Here is a 21,830-nt window from a genome sequence, read left to right on the forward strand (position 1 = left end):
CAAGTATGACTTTGATAAAGAAGAGTAGCAGTTGACTTGAAAGGGATGGAAGGGCTTCCTTCAAGTTAAATACACAGCTACATTCCTTCCTGAAGCCAGGTCTGATGACACCAAACCATAAATGAAGGGGGCAGATGGAAAACATAAGTTGTTGTAGCTTGTTCCTCAAAAACAGCATTTCCAAAGGTGAGTCTACATGTTCATTAATGCACCATAGTTACTGTGCATTAAATTTAGTACTTGTATAAGTACTGTTTAGTACTTGTATAATGTTATATATTTCAAAAAAGGAGGAGGCTGTACTGGGCAATAATGGCGGTGCATGGCTTTTTAGTGATGCCAGCTGTGCAGTAGCCAACAGCTGCTGCTCAGTCGCATATTAGCATGATTTTGTCCTGCATGCTATTGCACTGTAGAATTAGGTTACTGCATGGTTAGTGTCGCATGTAGACGCACCCCAAAATTATGTGGAATCTGGATTCGGTAATGTGGTCTGTTTTCTCTCAGTTGAAAAGGTGTTGGTTTCACTACTGCTGAGCAAAAATAGTTATAAAATACTTACAAGTGTTGAAAGGTTTTTACTGTTGGCTTTTGGGGTTTTATTTAAGGTTTCTGCAGAGTTTCTATTGATTTCTTCCTCCCCTCAAGAAATTTTTTCAAATAAAGTTTTTTATAGAATCAAATATTTGCTTTCAACAATGTGCTGTTTAAAAAAGAAAATCAACTGTGACTAAGCCAGTCAATCAAAATTGGCAGTAAAGGACAAGTGGCCTCCTAACCAAACTTTGCACATGGAAAATAAAAAAGGAAGTAGCTTTGGTACACAGAGAGAAACAAAGGATTCTCTCTATTTCAACAAATTCTTTCAGGAAAACATCTGTTTTACCATAAAAGTCTTAGGGGGAAGGTTATTTAAACAAAAAGTGCAAACAATTACGATGTCATAGGGATAACGGAGACCTGGTGGGACTCCACCCATGACTGGACCACGGGTATTCATAGATTCATAGATGTTAGGGTCGGAAGGGACCTAAATAGATCATCGAGTCCGACCCCCTGCATAAGCAGGAAAGAGTGCTGGGTCTAGATGACCCCAGCTAGATACTCATCTAACCTCCTCTTGAAGACCCCCAGGGTAGGGGAGAGCACCACCTCCCTTGGGAGCCCGTTCCAGACCTTGACCACTCGAACTGTGAAGAAGTTCTTCCTAATGTCCAATCTAAATCTGCTCTCTGCTAGCTTGTGGCCATTATTTCTTGTAACCCCGGGGGCGCCTTGGTGAATAAATACTCACCAATTCCCTTCTGTGCCCCCGTGATGAACTTATAGGCAGCCACAAGGTCGCCTCTCAACCTTCTGTTGTGGAGGCTGAAAAGGTCCAGTTTCTCTAGTCTCTCCTCGTAGGGCTTGGTCTGCAGGCCCTTGACCATACGAGTTGCCCTTCTCTGGACCCTCTCCAGGTTATCCGCATCCTTCTTAAAGTGCGGCGCCCAGAATTGCACGCAGTACTCCAACTGTGGTCTGACCAGCGCCCTATAGAGGGGAAGTATCACCTCCCTGGACCTATTCGTCATGCATCTGCTGATGCATGATAAAGTGCCATTGGCTTTATTGATGGCTTCGTCACACTGCCGGCTCATGTTCATCTTGGAGTCCACTAGGACTCCAAGATCCCTTTCCACCTCTGTGCCACCCAGCAGGTCATTCCCTAGGCTGTAGGTGTGCTGGACATTTTTCCTCCCTAGGTGCAGAACTTTGCATTTCTCCTTGTTGAACTGCATCCTGTTGTTTTCTGCCCACTTGTGCAACCTATCCAGGTCTGCCTGCAGCTGTTCCCTGCCCTCCTGCGTGTCCACATCTCCCCATAGCTTTGTGTCATCTGCAAACTTGGACAGAGTACATTTGACTCCCTCGTCCACGTCACTGATGAAGACATTAAAGAGTATCGGTCCAAGGACTGAGCCCTGCGGGACCCCACTGCCCACACCCTTCCAGGTCGAGACCGACCCATCCACCACGACACTTTGGGTGCGGCCCCCTAGCCAATTCGCCACCCAACAGACTGTGCAGTCATCCACGTCACAGCCTCTTAACTTGTTCACCAGTATGGGGTGGGATACCGTATCGAAGGCCTTCCTGAAGTCTAAGTATACGACATCCACCCCTCCTCCTGTGTCCAGGCGTTTCGTAACCTGGTCATAGAAGGAGACTAGGTTGGTCAGGCACGATCTGCCCGCCACAAACCCGTGTTGGTTTCCCCTCAGCATAATTTGCCCTGCCGGGCTCTCACAAATGTGAGCCTTGATAATTTTTTCAAAGACTTTACCAAGGATGGAGGTGAGACTGACTGGCCTATAGTTGCCCGGGTCCTCCTTCCTCCCCTTTTTGAAAATGGGGACCACGTTAGCCCTTTTCCAGTCCTCCGGCACTTGGCCCGTGCGCCATGAGCGTTCGAATATTCCTGTCAGTGGCTCTGCAATGATGTTGGACAGTGCCTTCAGCACCCTCGGATGGAGCCCATCCGGGCCTGCCGATTTAAAGGCATCCAGTTCTTCCAAGTGACTCTGCACCACCTCAGGATCTACGTATGGAAGTCTGGCGCCTTGCTACTGCCTCTCTACAACCCCAGTGAGAGACTTGTCGTGCCCCTCATTTAGGAACACTGAGGCAAAGAACTCGTTGAGGAGTTCAGCCTTGTCCCCCCTATCTGTCACCAATTGTTTCTGATCATTTAGCAGTGGTCATATTCCTCCCTGGGCCTTCCTTTTACTCCCAATATATCTAAAAAACAATTTCTTGTTGTCTTTTACTTGGGTTGCCATCCTCAGCTCCATGGTAGCTTTGGCCCGCCTAACTGCCTCCCTACAAGCACGAGCAGAGGAGGTATATTCATCTTTAGTGATCTCACCATGTTTCCACTTTTTATGTGCTCCCCTTTTGGCCCTTAGGCTGCCCTGGATTTCTCTGGTCAGCCATGGAAGCCTCTTGGCCCCTTTCCCTTTTTTGCCTCGCTCGGGGATCGTCTTGCTTTGTGCCCGAAGGATCATTTCCTTTAGGCACAGCCACCCTTCTTGGGCTCCCATCCCTTCAAATCTCCTACTCTGCAGTGCATCCTTGACTAATCGCCTGAGTGCATTGAGATCAGCTTTCCTAAAGTCTAGCACTTTCACCCTACTAGTTACCTTACCCACTCGCCGTCTTATGTTGAATTCTATTATTAGGTGATCACTGTCTCCCAAATGGCTACCAATCTGGAGGTCACCTATCATGTCATCTCCTGTTGCCAATACCAGATCCAGTATGGCATTCCCCCTAGTGGGACCATGGACCTCCTGTGTCAGGTGGAGGTCCTGTATACAGGTTAGAAACCTGCGTGAGCGATGGGACCTTGCTGTCTGCGTCTCCCAGCAGATGTCCGGGTAGTTTAGGTCCCCCATGACTACCACCTCTTTAGCTTTTATGGTCTCCGAGAGTTGCCTCAGGAGCCCCGCATCTATTTCTTCCCCTTGGTGTGGGGGTCTGTAGCAGACCCCTACCACCAAATCCCTTTCTCCTTGCCCCCCATGTAGCCTAACCCACAATCCTTCTACTTCCTCAACCTCGGATTCTGTCTTGATGAGGGTTGATGTATATTGCTCACTGACATAAAGTGCAACCCCCTCCCCTTTCTTCCCCGACCTGTCCTTTCTATACAATCTATAGCCCTCAATATGTACCGCCCAGTCATGGGATGAATCCCACCAGGTCTCTGTTAGCCCCACTAAGTCATAAGTGTTTAGTGCAAGCAGGAGCGCTAATTCATCCTGCTTGTTCCCCATGCTCCTAGCATTAGTATATAGGCACTTGAGCCCTGCGACTGGTGCCTTTGCTGCCCCCCCGCTCCGAGTCCCAAGGGGCCCATTGTTTCTTACCTTCTTGTTCCTTACCTGTTCTGTAGTGCTGGCCTCCCCATGGCTTTTAGGTTTCCAACGTTCTCCTTCTTCAGGCTGGGCTGTCCTTGTGGGTGCCACATGGTTTGGTGGTCCACAGCTTCCCCTGCCCTCATACTCCCCTCCCCCCGACGAGCCTAGTTTAAAGCCCGCTGGAGGAGATCCGCCAACCTAGTAGAAAACACACGCTTACCTTTGGGGGACAGGTGAAGCCCATCCCAGCTTAGCATGTCCCTCGTCGTGATGTGAATAGATGGCTATACCCTGTACAGGAGGGATCGTGTAGAGAAAAGGGGCGGGGGTGTAGCTTTCTATGTTAAGGAAAGCTACATGTCCCTGCAAGCCGATATTGGCAACCAGGATGGATGGCTGGAGACCCTCTGCGTTAAAATCCGTGGGGAACACGGCACAGGGGACACAATGGTGGGAGTCTATTACAGACCTCCCACTCAAAGTCCTGAGCTTGACCAGGAGTTTGCCCAGGAACTGGCTGAGGCAGCTTGCTCCAGGACCATGGTTGTCATGGGTGACTTCAATTACCCGGACATCTCATGGGAGGATCGCTCAGCAAAATCTGAGCGGTCGCAGAGCTTCCTCTCATGCGTGGATGGCCTCTACCTGACTCAAGAAGTCTATGGGCCAATGAGAGGCAAAGCGCTGCTTGACCTGGTACTGGCTACTGGGGATGACCTAGTCGGCGACCTAATGATCGATGGGAAGCTGGGTGACAGCGACCACGAACTGATCACCTTCACCATCCGCCGAAAAGCTGGCAAGTCGGTCAGCAACATGCAAGTCCTTGACTTCAGGAAAGCCAACTTTGACAAACTCAGGAGGCTTGTCAGTGATGCCCTAAGGGACCATGAACACAGGGAGAGGGGAGTTCAAGAAGAGTGGTTGCTCCTCAGGGGAGCAATCCTCAATGCACAAACTAAGTCTATTCCATCTCGGAGGAAAGGCAGCAAGAGGGCACAGCAGCCCCCCTGGCTCTCCAGGGACCTAGCAGACCTCCTGAGGCTAAAAAGAAAGGCCTACAAAGGATGGAGGATGGGAGTCACCTCCAAGGAGGATTATTCTGCACTGGTCCGGTCCTGTAGGGAGCAGACCAGCAAAGCCAAGGCTGCAACTCAACTCCAGCTAGCTTTGAGCATCAAGGACAATAAAAAAGTCCTTTTTCAGATATGTGGGGAGCCGGAGGAAAAGCAGGGGTAACATTGGACTCCTGCTGCACCAGATTGGGCAACTGACAACTGACGCCCAGGAAAAAGCCAACCTATTAAATAGGTACTTTGCGTCAGTCTTTCATCAGCCCCATGGGACGCCCATGTCCTCAACAGGGTCAGGAAGTCTGGGTGAGGGTGATCCCCTGCCCTCCATTAATGCTGACTTTGTGAAGGAACATCTTGAGAAGCTGGATACCTTCAAGTCAGCCGGCCCTGACAATCTTCACCCCAGGGTACTCAAGGAGCTGACGCGCATCATAGCCCAGCCTCTCGCACGGATCTTTGAAAACTCTTGGTGCTCTGGTGTAGTGCCCGAAGACTGGAAGAAGGCCAAAGTGGTGCCTATCTTCAAGAAAGGGAGGAAAGTGGATCCGGCTAACTATAGGCCCATCAGCCTGACTTCTATCCCAGGCAAGATCTTAGAAAAGTTTATCTAATCCTAAAGTTTGCTTAAAATCCTAAAGTTTATCCATCCTTAATGGACTGGCCGAGGTCAACATCTTAAGGGATAGCCAGCATGGGTTTGTTGTGGGTAGGTCTTGCTTGACCAATCTCATTTCCTTCTACGACCAGGTGACATATCACCTGGACAAGGGAGAAGAGATTCATGTCATATATCTTGACTTCAAAAAAGTCTTCGATCTGGTGTCCCATGATCGCCTCTTGGAGAAACTGGCCAATTGTCGCCTTGGGTCCTCCACGATCCACTGGCTGGAAAATTGGCTCTGGGGTCGGACCCAGAGGGCAGTAATTGATGGAAGTCACTCATCATGGTGTCCTGTGACCATTGGGGTCCCCCAAGGTTCTGTCCTTGGACCCATACTGTTCAACATCTTCATTAATGATGTGGACACTGGAATCAGAAGCGGACTGGCCTAGTTCGCCGATGACACCAAACTTTGGGGCAAAGCACCCACACCAGAAGACAGGCGGGTGATCCAGGCTGACCTGGACAGGCTCAGCAAGTGGGTGGATGAGAATCTGATGGTGTTCAATGCCGATAAATGCAAGGTTCTCCACCTTGGGGAAAAAAAAAAAACCCTCAGCATCCTTATAGGCTCGGCAGTGCTATGTTGGTTAGCACTATGGAAGAAAGAGACCTGGGGGTCATCATTGACCACAAGATGAACATGAGCCTGCAATGTGATGCGGCGGCTAGTAAAGTGACCAAAACACTGGCTTGCATCCATAGATGCTTCTCAAGCAAATCCCGGGACGTCATTCTCCCCCTGTACTCGGCCTTAGTGAGGCCACAGCTGGAGTACTGCGTCCAGTTTTGGGCTCCACAATTCAAAAAGGATGTGGAGAAGCTTGAGAGTGTCCAGAGAAGAGCCACGCGCATGATCAGAGGTCAGGGAAGCAGACCCTACAATGACAGGCTGAGAGCCCTGGGGCTCTTTAGCCTGGAAAAGCGCAGGCTCAGGGGTGATCTGATGGCCACCTACAAGTTTATCAGGGGTGACCACCAGTATCTGGGGGAACGTTTGTTCACCAGAGCGCCCCAAGGGATGACGAGGTTGAATGGTCACAAACTACTTCAAGATCGTTTCAGGCTGGACATAAGGAAGAATTTGTTTACTTTCTGAGCCCCCAAGGTCTGGAACAGCCTGCCACCGCAGGCGGTTCAAGCGCCTTCATTGAACACCTTCAAGATGAAACTGGATGCTTATCTTGCTGGGATCCTATGACCCCAGATGACTTCCTGCGCTTTTGGCAGGGGGCTGGACTCGATGATCTTCCGAGGTGCCTTCCAGCCCTAATGTCTATGAAATCTATGAAATCTATGAAAAACATTAAATGTTTGTGGTCATTTAAACGGTTCTATTAAGGTTTACTCGTTCATTCACTTTTAGTAAATGTTTTTAGGAAGAAATCTTCCTCTCTGTTATACGCCTGGAAACAAGGCATAATGAGATGTCTGTGTTCTGGATTAACAGTACTGTTAACTGGGAATAGAGACTGGTCTGTGGCATTCATTACAGTTAAAGCAGTGCATGCTTTCAAAACACTTATATTTGTTATGCATTTGCTTCCAGGTCGGAGGATGTGTGCAGGCGAGACTCTTGCCAAAATGGAGCTCTTCCTCTTCTTCACAAGCCTCCTCCAGAGGTTCACGTTTCACCCGGCCCCTGGTGTTTCCAGATCAGACCTGGATCTCACCCCGGCCGTTGGCCTTACTGTACGCCCAATGCCCCATCAGATCTGTGCAGTGCCACGGTTTTAGGGCTCCATGTCTAATGTTTGTGCATCTTCAGCTCTTCCGTGCAACTCTTTTCCCTCTTTTGTTGTACAGTTTGGCCGGTACTTTTTTATACCCTATTTCTGGTCTCTCTTTTGCCAATGTATAACCTCATTAAACGAGTCATATACTTCTCTTTATATTAAGCAGGAACACATGAATCTCTGTGCCTGCCCTTGTACTATTTGCAAGCATAAAAAAATCCATATGAGGAAGACCCACACTCCACCAGCAGAGGCTCAGTGAAGCATTGTCAGTGCAAGACATATGGCCAGTTATCCTAGGCAGCGTTTTCATAGAAATCCTTCTGATGCTGCCTTTTTAAAGCCCCTAAAATGCTGACTCAAAGAAATATTAATGTTCTATATTTCAAAAATGAAGGAAAACATATTTGTATCTCATAATGAGCTATTTTTTGCTGGATCATTATGTCCTAGAGAACATGTTAAACAGTAAATAGTGAAGTTAATCTTTTATATATCTCCAGGATTGGATAATTCATTTTCAGACTATTAAAACAATTGACTAAGGAGCACTTTGTACTAGTAATGCATATTTTTAACAAATCCTGGAACAAGGGGAATTAGAAAATATCTACTGTCGTGCTAATCATTAAAAAGGGCAAAATTGGGGAGCCAAGGCTGGCGTTCTGCTCCCTTCATAATCACCTACGGGTCCAAATATCATCATATACAGGCATTTTCAGACATCTGAGTACCAAAAATGCCACTTACACACAGATTAGAAATGTCTTCCTAGATCACTATGCCTGACTACATAGTCATGTAGTCTGGGCATGCACAGTAGCGGCTAAGGCCTATATAGCATATACATTCCCCTTGTGGAGGGAATACAGCCCTCAGGTATCCAAAAATTGAGCTGCACAAAACTCACTTTTATTGCCTCCAAGGACCTGTAGGACCCACTGCAACATAGTTCAAGTAAGTAGGCAGTAGCTATTCAATAACCTCCAAACTAAGTGTAGACTTTATTCATACTGTCAGCCCGTGATCAGACTGGCAGACAGCAGGGATAGTTCAGGGTTAACTCCAAATCTAAAGTGCATTTCTGTTCAACATTTTTTTTTATCCTACATGCTTTGGTTGTCTACTACAGCAAGTTCTACTGACTCTGCCCATGTTCTTGACCAGATTCCAAATGTAACCCTTTTTCTTTGTAACTATTTAAAAACCCGTGTTCTTGTATAAGTGTGACCACTGCCCCATTTCTAAATCTTGTATTCCATTATTTAGATGCTTAATTGATTGCTATAAATCACACATGTAATAGCGAAAGATACATCATTGTCCACTAGACCATGTATAATACTATTAACAGAAACATGGATCCAATTTAAATTATTGAAAATTAACTGTACACTTTTAATACTAGGGACAATTTGACATAACAGCGTACTATTTACATATCCTCCTGTTTTGATGGCTTCACTCACTCCAATTACTGGTTGATTAAGACCTTGAATCTAGCCCTTCAGTATTTGCAGTATCCTCCAATATCTGCAGAGTTTCATTCAGGCATGCCCAAGCCTGTTCCTCTCATTTATGTGTCTAAACGATTTTTTCATTTCTGATTAATCCTGGACTGTTTAAAGGATTTGCTTGATTTATTCATGAATTTCTATATTAATTACTTTTTGGTACCACATTTGAAGTAGCAAAGGTCCCTGATTGGGCAACTCATACTCAGTAAATTACAATACTAATGGGGTATATTTCTGGTCCACATTTCATAACAAAACATTTTCAGTTGGGTGCAGGAATATCCTATTAGTGGGCCATGGTTTAGGTTGGTGCAAGGGCTTTCAGCCTTTTTTTGTTTGTGTGTTTTTATTTGAGTGCTTATGTACTACAGAAGTGAAATAGCTTATTTAGTAGGTGGGAGGTTGTAACTGATACTGTGACTGTGAAGAGGGACTGGATAAAAACAAGCTACAGAAAACCGGGATGGAGATCAAGTCAGGGGAATGCTGCTTCTGGAGCAGCTGTTCCATGCTGATTGGAAAATGTAGAGCAGAACGGCATGGCGTGCAAGAGGAAATAGAGCAAAGAAAGGCTCCACGGGAAGGAGCTCAAAGAGTAGTGAGGTGACTGTAGAATCAGAGGAGTTGGTCTGGGGTGCCAGAAAGAGTTTGTACGAGGAGGTATGCAGGGAGCCTCCAGAGCACTAATTGGAGTCTCAGAATGCCAAGAAGAAAAGGAAAAAAATGGCATAGACAGAGAAACGGTGAGAAGCGAGGAGCCTAGACAATCTTCAGACTTATCCTAAGTAGTGTTTGGTATTTTTTTTTTGTTTTGTTTTGTTTTGTTTTGGGGAGTATCTTAATACACTTTAACATGGACTAAAGATGTCCTAAGGGATGTGAGAGAAGAGAGAAAGCCAGAGCTACAGTTATTCCCATACATGCTCCCTTCCCCCTCCACCCCCCAAAAAAAGAAAGGAGAGAGCATCCTGAGGAATTGAGGGAAACAAGACCTCAGAGAAGAAGAATTAAAGACCCTGAATGTAAAATTTCTTGTCAGTTAAAAAAGTACATACTTATAAATAAATTGAAAAATAGATCAGTATTTATATTTACATGGTTTTATATTATGTAAAATAAGGTTCTTTGGAAAAAGTTTACAAAAAAACCCAAACCTGTTTGAAATAGCCACAATCTATCTCCCCGTGAAACAGTTGCGGATATAAAAATAATAAAGAGATTTGTTCAACCCATATGTGACTTGGACTTAATTGATAATGTAAGATCTTGGGTGTTGGTCAAGAGAGAGCCAGTAGAGAGATTCATAGTTTCATAGTTGGTATGGTTAGAAGGGACCTGAGCAGATCATCAAGTCCAACCCCCTGCCCTGGTCAGGAAAGAGTACTGGGGTCAAACAACCCTGGCTAGGTGATTATCTAGCCTTCTTTTGAAGACCCCCAGGGTAGGAGCGAGCACCACTTCCCTTGGAAGTTGGTTCCAGATCTTAGCCACCCTGACTGTGAAGTAGTGCTTCTTGATGTCTAGCCTGAACCTACTCTCCGTCAACTTATGGCTGTTATCCCTTGTTACTCCTGGTAGTGCTCAGCAGAACAGGGTCTCTCCTATAGCCTGCTGGTTCCCCTTGGCCAGTTTGTAGTTGGGCACCAAATCCCCTCTCAACCTTCTCCTGTGGAGGCTGAGAGGTTCAGCCTCTCCTCATAGGGCCTGCCCTGCTGACCCCTGATCATGCGAGTGGCCCTCCTCTGGACCCTCTCGATGTTGTCCACATCCCTCCTGAAGTGCGGCACCCAGAAATGGATGCAGTACTCCAACTGCGGCCTAACCAGTGTCGCACAGAGGGGGAGGATCACCTCCTTGGACCTGCTCATGATGCATCTGTGCATACATGACAAGGTGTGGTTGGCCTTCCTGACCACGTGCCAATATTGGTGGGCCATGTTCATTTTGGAATCAATAATGACACCAAGATCCTTTTCTGCCTCTGTGCTGACTAAAAGGGAGTTCCCCAGCCTGTAGGTATGCTGCTGGTTCTTTCTCCCTAAGTGCAGCACCTTGCACTTGTCAGTATTGAAAACCCATCCTGTTCTCATCCTCCCACCCCTGTAACCTGTCCAGATCTAGTTGCAGCCTGTCCCTCTCCTCCAGTGTGCCCACTTCTCCCCACATCTTAGTGTCATCCACGAATTTAACCAAGGTGCTTTTTACCCCCTCATCCAAGTCGCTGATGAAGATTATGAACAGTGCAGGCCTGAGGACCAAGCCCTGGGGGACCACAATGCCCACATCCCTCCAGGTCGAAAATGACCAGTCCACCACCACTCTCTGGGTGTGACCCTCCAGCCAATTTGCAGGCCATCTGACTGTGTAGGCATTGACACCACAGTCACCTGATTTCTTCATGAGAATGGGGTGAGAAACAGTGTCAAAGGCCTTCCTAAAGTCCAAAAAGACTACATCCACCGCAACACCTGCAGCCAAGGATTTTGTGACCTGATCATAGAAGGCCACCAGGTTGGTCTGACAGGACCTGTCTTGAATGAACCCATGTTGGTTGCCCCTAAGCATGATCCCCTGCTGGTCCCTCACAGATGTGCTCCTGGATAATTTTCTCAAAGACCTTCCCCAGGACTAAGGTAAGACTAACAGGTCTATAATTTCCTGGGTCCTCCTTCCTCCCTTTTTTGAAAATGAGGACCACATTGGCCCTTTTCCAGTCCTCTGGCAGCTGGCCAGAGCACCATGAGTGCTCGTAAAGCTGTGCCAGGGTCCTAGAATGCCCACTGCTAATTCCCTCAGCACTCTGGGTTGGAGATCATCAGGACCTGCTGATTTGAACATGTCTAGTCCCACCAGAAGTTCCCTGACTAGCTCCTCACTGACCCTGGGCCTGGCAGTGCCTCCCCTGGGTCCATCAGTGATCTCAGTGTGGGGGATGACCCCGTTCCCTGATCAAAAAGATGGAGGAAAAAAATTGTTAAATAAATTACCTTTGTCATCTGGTGTGACCACTAGATTTCCTAGCGTATCCTGCAGAGGCCCTACATTACCCAGTACCTTCTTTTTATTCCCTATGTATTTAAAAAATGACTTCTTGTTATCCTTGATCCAGGTCGATAGTCGCAGTTCCATCTCTGCCTTAGCCTTCCTGACAGCCCTCCTACAGTCCTGAGCAACTGAAGTATAGTCCTCTTTGGTGATGGCCCCTCCCTTCCACTGGGTGTACACCTCCTTTTTGGATTTGAGACATTCCTAGATGTTTTTGGTGAGCCCTGGGGGCTTTTGGGCACTCTTTCTCCCTTCAATCCGTGTTGGGATTGTCACCCTTTGAGCTTGGAGGATCGTCTCCTTAAGAAACGACTGCTCTTCCTGGATTCCCAACTCCCCGCCCCTCTGGGACCTCAGTGCCTCCCTGACTAGTCTACGTACCTCTTTGAAATCCATCCTCCTGAAGTCTAGGGCTGCTGCCTTGCTGCAGGCCTTTGACACCCTGAGCTGGATGGTAAATTCCAGTAGGAGATGATCACTACCACCCAGGTGGTCAAGAACCTGCAGTCCACTCACCAGGGGCATCTCCCATGGCCAAGACCAGGTCCAACAAGGCATTTCCCCTGGTGGGACTGTGCACTTCCTGAGTTACATGGAGGTCCTGTAACTTCGTTAGGAACCTACGTAAGCTGTCAGACCTCGCTAATTGTGACGTAGGAAAAAAAACCTAGAGAGTTTGGCAGTGTCTTACTGTGGCAGTAACACCTCCCGACTTAAACATCCAAATTAAACAAGATGTGGCAGGAGAGAGTCGAGAGAGAACACAGCAGTCGCTAGATGGAGCAATCTAGAGGGACCTCCAGAGTGACATTTAAGAAATAAAAACAAATTCCTGCCCAGGGTTTTCTTTCTGTAGTTCCCACATAGAGACCTTGGTCTTGTGAGGTCAAACTACAGATTTTATTTAATAAAGGCTCCCTAAGAATTATTATTGTTACTCAGGTGTTCCACTTCCCATAAGAATAAAATTTGTTTTGCAACCATAAACTTACTGCAGTCTTCGGTGTTAGATTTGGTTGGTTCATCCAATCTACATCCTTGTCAATGATAAGATTCTCTACTATCCTAGCTTACTAGTTGTACATGGGAATGTTATTTTTCCCAGCCCCCCTCCCCCAAATTCTTACACTACTTTTAGGTTGTTTGGAATCAACTTTAGATCTATTATTTGTGACACACTTAGTCCCTCATTTTCCTGGATCTCCATGATCACTTAGGTGTCCATGTAGACAACCACACTATGACACTTAGATGTCAAGGAATAATAAAATGTAATCCTAAGCAACTGGAAGTAAACTAGCCTGGCATCAATCATCTTAATATTATGGAAGGTTGATAAGGGATGGAATCAACATGATAAAGAGCAGTTACATAATAAATGCAAAGTTATTCTTATGGAAATAAATGTCGTCAAACATACTTCTTGGCTTTGGCGATAAAGGTAATTGTGGCATTCTGCTTGAATTCTATAGGCTGACCTGGATCAACTGGTAGGTAAACTCATTTAAATGTGATTTTAACACACCGAAATTCAGGGTTCTGCTTCAAGTAGCAGGGGATATATATCACACATATACAAAACAGGAGAGTAAATCCTATAATTAAGCAACTCTAAAAAAGATTTAGCAGTAGAAAACCAACTGAGTATCAACTTCTAGTGTGATACTCTAGCAATGAGAAAAAACATGATCCTGAGCTACATAACCAAAAGAATATAAATTAGGAATAGGAATATGGCATTACTGGAATACTGAGCCCCATTTTGGTGCGCACACTTTAAAAAGAATGGGATTCAGAAAAGAATGACATGGAAGATTTAAGGTTCATTTAATATGTCTTTTAGAGAGAAGGTGATGAAACTCAGTCTGTTTAATTTATTGCAGAGAAGGTTAAAGAATGACTTGATTGTGGTCTTCATGATCTTGAGAGCTGAAGAAAATCTCCCTTACCATTAGAGCAGTATGGCAGTTGACCAGACTATCCAGGGAAATTGTGGAATCTCTTTTATTAAAGAATTTCAAGCAGAAGCAGGGCAAGTGTAAGATAGGGATGTTTCATTAGTAGCATTCCTGCAGATGGTTGAGCCAAACAACCCTTGAGGTCCCTTCCAAAACTATGGACACCTACACACATGCAGGGAGGCTGTTGTGATGCACTGTAATGACAGCATGTTGGAGCAGGCTCATTTAATCGATTAATTGAGTCTGCTGGAGCATGCTAATTACCATGCTCTGGCAGACACCATCACCACATGTATCAATATCTCTGTGCTGCAAAAGGCAGCAAGGAGGCTTTAACTAAAGCTCATTCTATGAGCATTATTTAAAGTGCACCCACTGCCATTTTTTCAGTGCAGGGACACTGATACATGAGACGCTCTGGGCACATTAATTAGAATAGCTCTAGGGAAATTTATAGATGTGCTCCAGGAGTGGGGGTCATGGGCGACTGGTGCCTCCTGAGTCAGGAGGGGCACTTGTCGCCCCGGTGGCTGATCATGCCAACTGCAGGGATCACTTCTGGTGCCCACACTCCATGGCCGGTGCCCTCAGGGTGGGCACCAGCACTGTCACCCGCCCCCCACCCATCATCTAAGTGGGGAATGCTGGTTGTCAGGGGGTGCACCAGCACTCTCAGGGGGTGCACATGCACCTCCTATGAATCATCACTGGTGGAGGTATAGGTGCTTTAATTAGAATGGTTCCGAGAGCCTCTCTAATTAAAGCTCCTGGAGTGTTATATGTATCAGAATCAACACTGATTAAAGTGACACCCATCTACCCCCAGTGTTGGAGCACATCTATAAGCACCCTTACGGTTCTGTGATTCAGGCACTTAAATGTTGAACAGGTTTGCAGTAGTAAAAAACTGTGAAGTATGTCAGAAAAAAGAATGAATGAGCTCCATTTATTGAAATATAAAATTGGACTAACTCATGCTAAAAGTGCACTCTCACAATGCAGGTGTTCCTGTACCTACTGGAATACTATACTCCTGACCATTGAGGGAGCCTTGAAATTGTTAAATTAGGAATAGCTTTCTCAAAGACACAGTTTAGGTTGAACAGCAGTCATTGGTAGTTTTTATGCAGCATTTAGTGCCTGCAGGTTGTTTTCCTATTCTGCATGAGGTCAGCAACAGTGATTGTAATAATTACTTTTGGTCTTCATTGCTGAAAGAATTTATATTTCATAGATTTCATAGGTGTTAGGGCTGGAAGGGACCTTAAAGATCATCAAGTCCAGTCCCCTGCCCCAGGGTTAGGAAGTCGGCTAGGGTCAAAGGATCCCAGCAAGATAAACATCCAAACATTTCTTGTATGAGTCAGAGTAGGTGCCTGCACCACTTCTGAAGGGAGTCTATTCCAGGCCTTGGGGCTCGGACAGTGAAGAAGTTTTTCCTTATGTGTAGCCTGAAACAGTCTTGGAGGAGTTTTTGACCGTTGGTCCTTGTTATCCCTTGGGGCACTCTGATGAACAGTCATTCCCCCAGATCCTAATGCACACCCCTGACGTACGTATAGGCAACCACCAGATCCCCCTGAGCCTGCGCTTTTCCAAGCTGAAGAGTCCCATGGATCTCAGCCTCTCTTCATAAGGCCTATTTTCTTGCCCTCTGATCATGTGCATGGCTCTCCTCTGGACTCTTTCAAGCTTCTCCACATCCTTCTTGAATTGTGGAGCCCAAAATTGGATGAAGTACACTCCAGCTGAGGCCTCACCAAGGCCAAGTACAGCGGGAGGATGACATGCTGGGATTTACTTGAGAAGCATCTATGGATACAAGCCATAATTTCATTTACTTTTCCAGCTGTGACATCACATTGGTGGCTCATGTTCATCTTGTAGTCAATTATGACCCCCAAGTCTCTTTCAGCTATGGTGCTAGTGAGCTTAGCACTGCCAAGCCTATAAGTGTGCTGCAGGGTTTTTTTCCCGAGCTGGAGAACCTTGCATTTTTTGGTATTGAGCATCATCACTCACTTACTAAGCTTATCCAAGTGAGCCTGGATCACTTGCCTATCCTCAGGTGTGGATGCTATGCCCCAAAGTTTACTGTCATCAGCAAATTTGGCCAGCACACTTCCTGACACCAATGTCCACATCGTTGATAAAGATGTTAAAGAGAACCAGCCCAAGAACAGAGGCTTGGGGGACACCACCGGTCACGGAGCACCATAATGATTCACTTCCACTGATTACTACTCTCTGGGTCTGACCTTGGAGCCAATTTCCCAGCAGCCAGACTGTGGTGTAGCTGAGGCCACATTTGGCCAAATTTTTGCATAAGGAAATTGTCACAGGAGAGAACAGGAGGGGGAAGCAAAAAATGGCAAAAGTGAAATAAGAGAAAAAAAAAACTTTTCCACAGTAGGAGCTGTAACAAGGCAGGAGCAGGAGGAGGAACCTGCGTGGCTCCTCAGCTGCATCTTTATTCAATTGAGACCGGCCAGTGACATCAGCAGTAATCGCCGGCTGGCGAAAATAAAAATGGCAAACGGCAGTGAGACAAGGGGGAAACGGACCGGAGGAGCGTGTTGGTGGGCAATGCATGCCAGAAATCCCCCAGGAGGCATGGAGCCACGGGCAAGGAGCCAGCGGAGGCTTCTAAGGAGGAGGTGTTGGTAGCAGTGGAGAACATGCAGGTTACAATATAAACAAATTAGAAATAGTGTCTGCAGGCTGCATTGACAGCAACAGTGAAGGGGAGAGTGACAAGCTGACGAAGACCCATTACTTAACAGGTGGGAGCCGTGGGGGCAATGGGGAGGAGGAGGAAGGAACCCTTTGGGGAGAGCTTCAAAAGGAGCAGCAGGAAGGGCGATGGAAGAACAGAGCACTCGCTCTGAACATGGAAGGTGAACAGCCGTATTGGACGAGACCATGGGACACCCGGACAGGGCCACTTCAGAAAGGGGTAAGTGGGATTGCACCAGGCTGGCGGAGGGAGCCACAAATGATAAAGGATCCACTGAAGAGGAGGCTATGGGTGTGTGACCCACACAGGGGTCATATCTGAGGTGGACCCCAAGGGAGCGGGTCCCCGGAATCTGCAGGCAAAGGGGCTACCAAGATTCTTAGCCTGATGACAGGTGAGTTAGCTTAGAGTTTCATTGGTGATTTTGGTTTATGTTTCCCCGAGTGAAGGGGTTGAGAAGAAGAGAGGATGGTATTAACCTAACCAAGTGCCCTAGGGGAAGAAAAACAAGGACCCCAGGGCCCAGTGGTGTGATTTTGTCTTTTTATGTTTCCTCGGGTGAACGGGATGAGAGAGGAAGGGAACGGGCCCAGGTAACCGGGTGCTGGGAGCCGAAACTTTAGGACTCTGCATTATGATTTAATCCATGAAGCCAGGATAAGTGATAACCCTGCACAGGCTCTTCAGTCGGGCGCAAAAGAGTCTGGGACAGAAAACAACTGTGAAACCTTCGGTAGCAATGCAGAAGAGGGACTTGGATGATTCAACCAGCTAGGTGATGTAAGGATGGGGTGTAGGGGTGGCGGAGCCCTGTAAGTGACCGTTGGATAGCCTGTATGCCACCGACTGACCCCGAGGAGGCGGCCCCCACTGGGAACATTCAAAGTCGTGGCAAGCGAGATAAAGGCAAACCACCTCAGGAGTGAACAACTACTCGGTGAGCAACAGGAGTCTAAGAGGAGAACACCACTCACTGCACAAAGTAAAGTGGCATGTGACTGGGTGTTCGAGTCCCAACAGCCACAAATTGGTGCTTTGGCCGGGAACATGCAAGAAGACCATGGCCCAGGAGATTGAACCAAGATGCAACCAGTGACCGTGGACCCTAGCAATTTACGGTGCCAAAATTTACAGGTCTTTACACAGATAGTAGATTCCCATCAGCAGACATTAGAGCATCAACATTACTGGCTATGGCATGGCCTCACCACATTCAATATGCCAAAAATAATGAATGAGGATGATCTAGAGGCATGCATTGAAGCTTTTGAACACCATGCGATTAGGACAGGGCTGGACAAGAGCTGCTGGGTGAGCCAGCTAGGCACACTTGTTGTAGGAAAGCCCAAGCGGCGTATAGAGCCCTCCCGTGAGAAGAAGCAAGGGACTAAGAGGGGGTAAAGGCCTCTATCCTCTATAGATTGGAGACAGACCCCGAGTACTACCGATGCCTCTTTTGAGCCAAAAAAGGAGCAGAGGAGCGACATCCGTGGCTTTTATTGCAGTTACTAAGAGATCTCTTTGACAAATGGATCAACCTAGCAATGTGTAACCGTGATGCATGGGTGGACAACATCATTCTAGAACAGTTTTTGGGTGACCTTGAAGGAAGGATGCAATGCTGGGTACTCCAACACTCCCCCTTGATATGTGAAGAGGCGTTAAAACTAGGGTCACTATCCATGAGAGAAATGCTTACCTAACCCCGTACTTACTCCTGTAAGGGAGCCGGAATGACGATGACCCAACCCTAGAGTCATGTTAAGAGATACAGTCTGCTTCCATTGTGGGAGGCTGGGTCACTTTTCGAGAGAATGCCCAAGTCAGCCATCGGAGAGATGGCACCCAGCAATTTACCAAGAGGGACAACAGAGGGACGCAAAGAAGTCCCACAGTTTGAACCCATGGACTGTAGTTTTGGATCCAGTGGGGAGAGTGCTGTATGGGGTCGACCAGTAGTACAAGCATGGGTCGAGGGTCTTTCCATCTGGGCTGTATTAGATTTCGGTTGCACACAGTCACTAATAAAATCTACACTGGTAGCAGGCTGTTCGGCCTGCCGAGCGGACTCAGTAAGGGTTGCATGCCTCCAGGGAGAGGTCCAACAGATACGACAGCAGTGGGTGAACATCTGGGGCATGAAACACCAAGGAGAATTATTAGTAGGTCTGGCCCCTCCCCTAGTGTGTGACATGTTAATGGGGTGGGATTGGACACCGTTGTATGACACCCTGGAAAGAATACGAGACATTGAAACAGCATGAAGAAACCTGAGGACAAAAGAAGGATGGCTGGGGGAGCCCGAAGAGCCCAAAGAGCCGGGTGATGAGGACGAGGCCTTGGACCTGCAGAACATTGCTAGCAGTAGTCAATTTAGGCAGGCGCAAGAAGATATCATCAGATTATGTGAGCTACGAGCATTTGCGATAGAGGACCCAACCCAGCCATGGATCCCTGCTACAACCTCCTCAGCTCGATTTGAGGTAAGACAACACCTTTTGTATTGTGTTCAACTGGGTGGGGCCGGGGAGGAGGATAAGGCACAGCTCGCGGTACCCTCCTGCTTCCAACTGGCTGTATGGCAATTGGTCCACACCAATCCCACTGGGGGCCTCATGGGTAGGGACAAAATGATTGCCAGAATATCCCAATGGTTTTTCTGGCCAGGCTTAGGAAAAGATGCATTTCTCCAATGTGTCTCTTGTCCCTTATGCCAAAAGACAAGGGAAGACTGACCACTGGGAGCCCCTCTTTGACCAATGCCCATGGTTGACCTCCCCTTTTCAAGGGTAGCAATGGACATAATCAGCCCCCTGCATCACAGTAGTGGTGTGCACCAGTACATCTTGGTATTCGTAGATTATGCGACCCGGTATCTCAACACAGTTCCGCTTAGAACAGTAACAGCTCTGTGGATTATGGAAAAGCTAATAAAGTAAATAGCAAGAATGGGGATTCCCCATGAAATCTTAACAGATCAAGGCCGCAATTTTATGTCGGGAGTATTATGTGGGGTATGTCAAATATTGAAGATAAAGCAACTCCGCACATCAGTCTACCACCTGCAAACAAATGGGCTGGTGGAAGGATTAAATGGGTCCATAGAAAGGATATTGCGGAGATGTGTACAAGGAGACCCCCAAAAATGGGACCTACTGCTCCCATTGGTCCTGTTTGTTCTGAGGGATACATCGTCCGAGTCCTTGAGGGTCTCACCCTTTGAATTGGTGTTGGATCATCACCCTAGGGGCTTGTTACAAATTCTTAGAGAGTAGTGGGACTGTAACCCCACAACACCCTTAGAAGTCTCTGCATACCAGCAAGCATTTCAACATCGGTTACAAGTTGTCTGGGAACTGGCCACGGCTAATCTGCAGCAGGCATAACACCATCAAAAAGAAAGGTATGATGCTCATGCTAAGGATTGGGAGTTTAAACCCGGGCAGAAGTTGTTGGTTTTATTGCCCATGTCACCCAGTAAATTATTAACGCAATGGCAAGGACCCTTCAAAATAATATAAAAAGTCGGACCCATAGATTATGAAGTCCACCAGCCGGGCCATCTTCGAATGAAACAAATCTATCATATCAACCTCCTATGAGAGTGGTGCCAACCCAAGGGCTGGGCTGCCTTCACAGAAGAGGGAGCAGAGGACCTGGGACCGCAAGGAAGTGACACCGACCCAGAGACGGCAGGACCATTAGAACACATTCACATTGGAAAAAGAATTGTCAGCAATCCAAGAGAAGGAAGCATGGACCTTTCTTGGGAAATTCAAAGATATATTCACAGAGGAACCTGGGTGGGTAAGAGGAACGTACCATTCCATCCGCACGCCACCCGGAGCAATAGTATGGGGTAGGTGGCAACTTACCCGCATCACATGACAGGGAAAATATATAAAGAAATTGAAAAGATGTTGACGAACGGAATTATAAGACCATCATGAAGTCCCTGGTGGAGCGCCCTAGTACCTGTCTCGAAACCAGATGCCACCTTAAGGCTGTGTGTCGACTATCGAAAATTAAACAAGATAGCCATATTTAATGCCTTCCCCATGCCGCATGTTACCAAATTTATTGAGTGGATTGGCTTGGCCAAATTTATAACAACGCTGTATTTGGCAAAGGGGTACTGGCAAATTCTAGTAATGCCACAAGATCAGCCCAAAATGGCATCTGGAGCACCGTGGGGCTTATATGAGTTTGTGAGAATGCCTCTTGGGTTACATGGGGCCGCAGCAACTTTCCAACAATTGATGGAACGAGTCTTGGCCCCACATGCAGAAAACGCTGCTGCATACATCGATGATATTGTCATCTTCACACAATCATGGACCAAACACCTGCAAGCCCTTGTGGCAGAACTGTCAAACGTGAGGAAGACAGGGTTGATAGCAAACACACGAGAATGCACAGTTGCACAAAAACAGACAAAGTATTTGGGATTTCTCATGGGGCAGGGAACTATTAGGCCCCTGGCTGACAAATTAGAGGTCATCAAAAAGTTTCAAGCCCCACAGACGCACAAACAGCTTCAGATCTTTATAGGCTTAGTCAATTATTATCGCCGATTTGTACCGCAATTTTCTGAGATGGCAGGGCTATCAGATGCCCTAAAGAAACCATGCAAAAAGGGGATAGAATGGACGGAGGAAATGCTACAAAGCTTCCAGTCATTAAAAAAGGCACTGTGTGAAGATGTAGTCATACATACCCCTGACTTTGAAAAACCTTTTATATTACAGACGGACACCTCAGAAAATGCTGTCGGGGCGGTATTAACACAACAAGTCGCTGAGGTGGATGACCCATAGCATATGTCAGCTGGAAATTACTACCTCAGAAATGAGGTATGCCATTATAGAACGAGAATGTCTAGCAATACGATGGGTAGTAGAACATTTTAGGTATTATCTAATGGGAAGGGAGTTTACGTTGATAACAGATCATGCACCCCTCAAGTGGTTCAGCTCCGCAAAGTTGGACAATGCCCGCATTATGAGATGGGCTCTGGCCCTTCAACCCTTCAAGTTCCAAATAATACACCAACCAGGGGCAGGTAATGTGACAGCCAATTTTTTTATCCAGGTGCAACAACGAACCCGAAAACAATGCCAAGAAACAAGAAAAAACGGCGGCATCAGACAAAGCAGGTACGATGATAACACACTGGAGTAAACTGCCCCAAGGCA

General features: G+C 46.9%; 1 pseudogene; it reads left to right on the forward strand.

Annotated features, from left to right (window-relative positions):
* The window catches only part of LOC102560841 (cytochrome P450 2K6-like), a 32,229-nt pseudogene extending 22,103 nt beyond the window's left edge, over positions 1-10,126 (forward strand).
* Positions 10,127-21,830: the final 11,704 nt, after the last annotated feature.

The sequence above is a fragment of the Alligator mississippiensis genome, chromosome 1 (genome assembly GCF_030867095.1).
Source record: "Alligator mississippiensis isolate rAllMis1 chromosome 1, rAllMis1, whole genome shotgun sequence".
NCBI classification, from domain to species: Eukaryota; Metazoa; Chordata; order Crocodylia; family Alligatoridae; genus Alligator; species Alligator mississippiensis.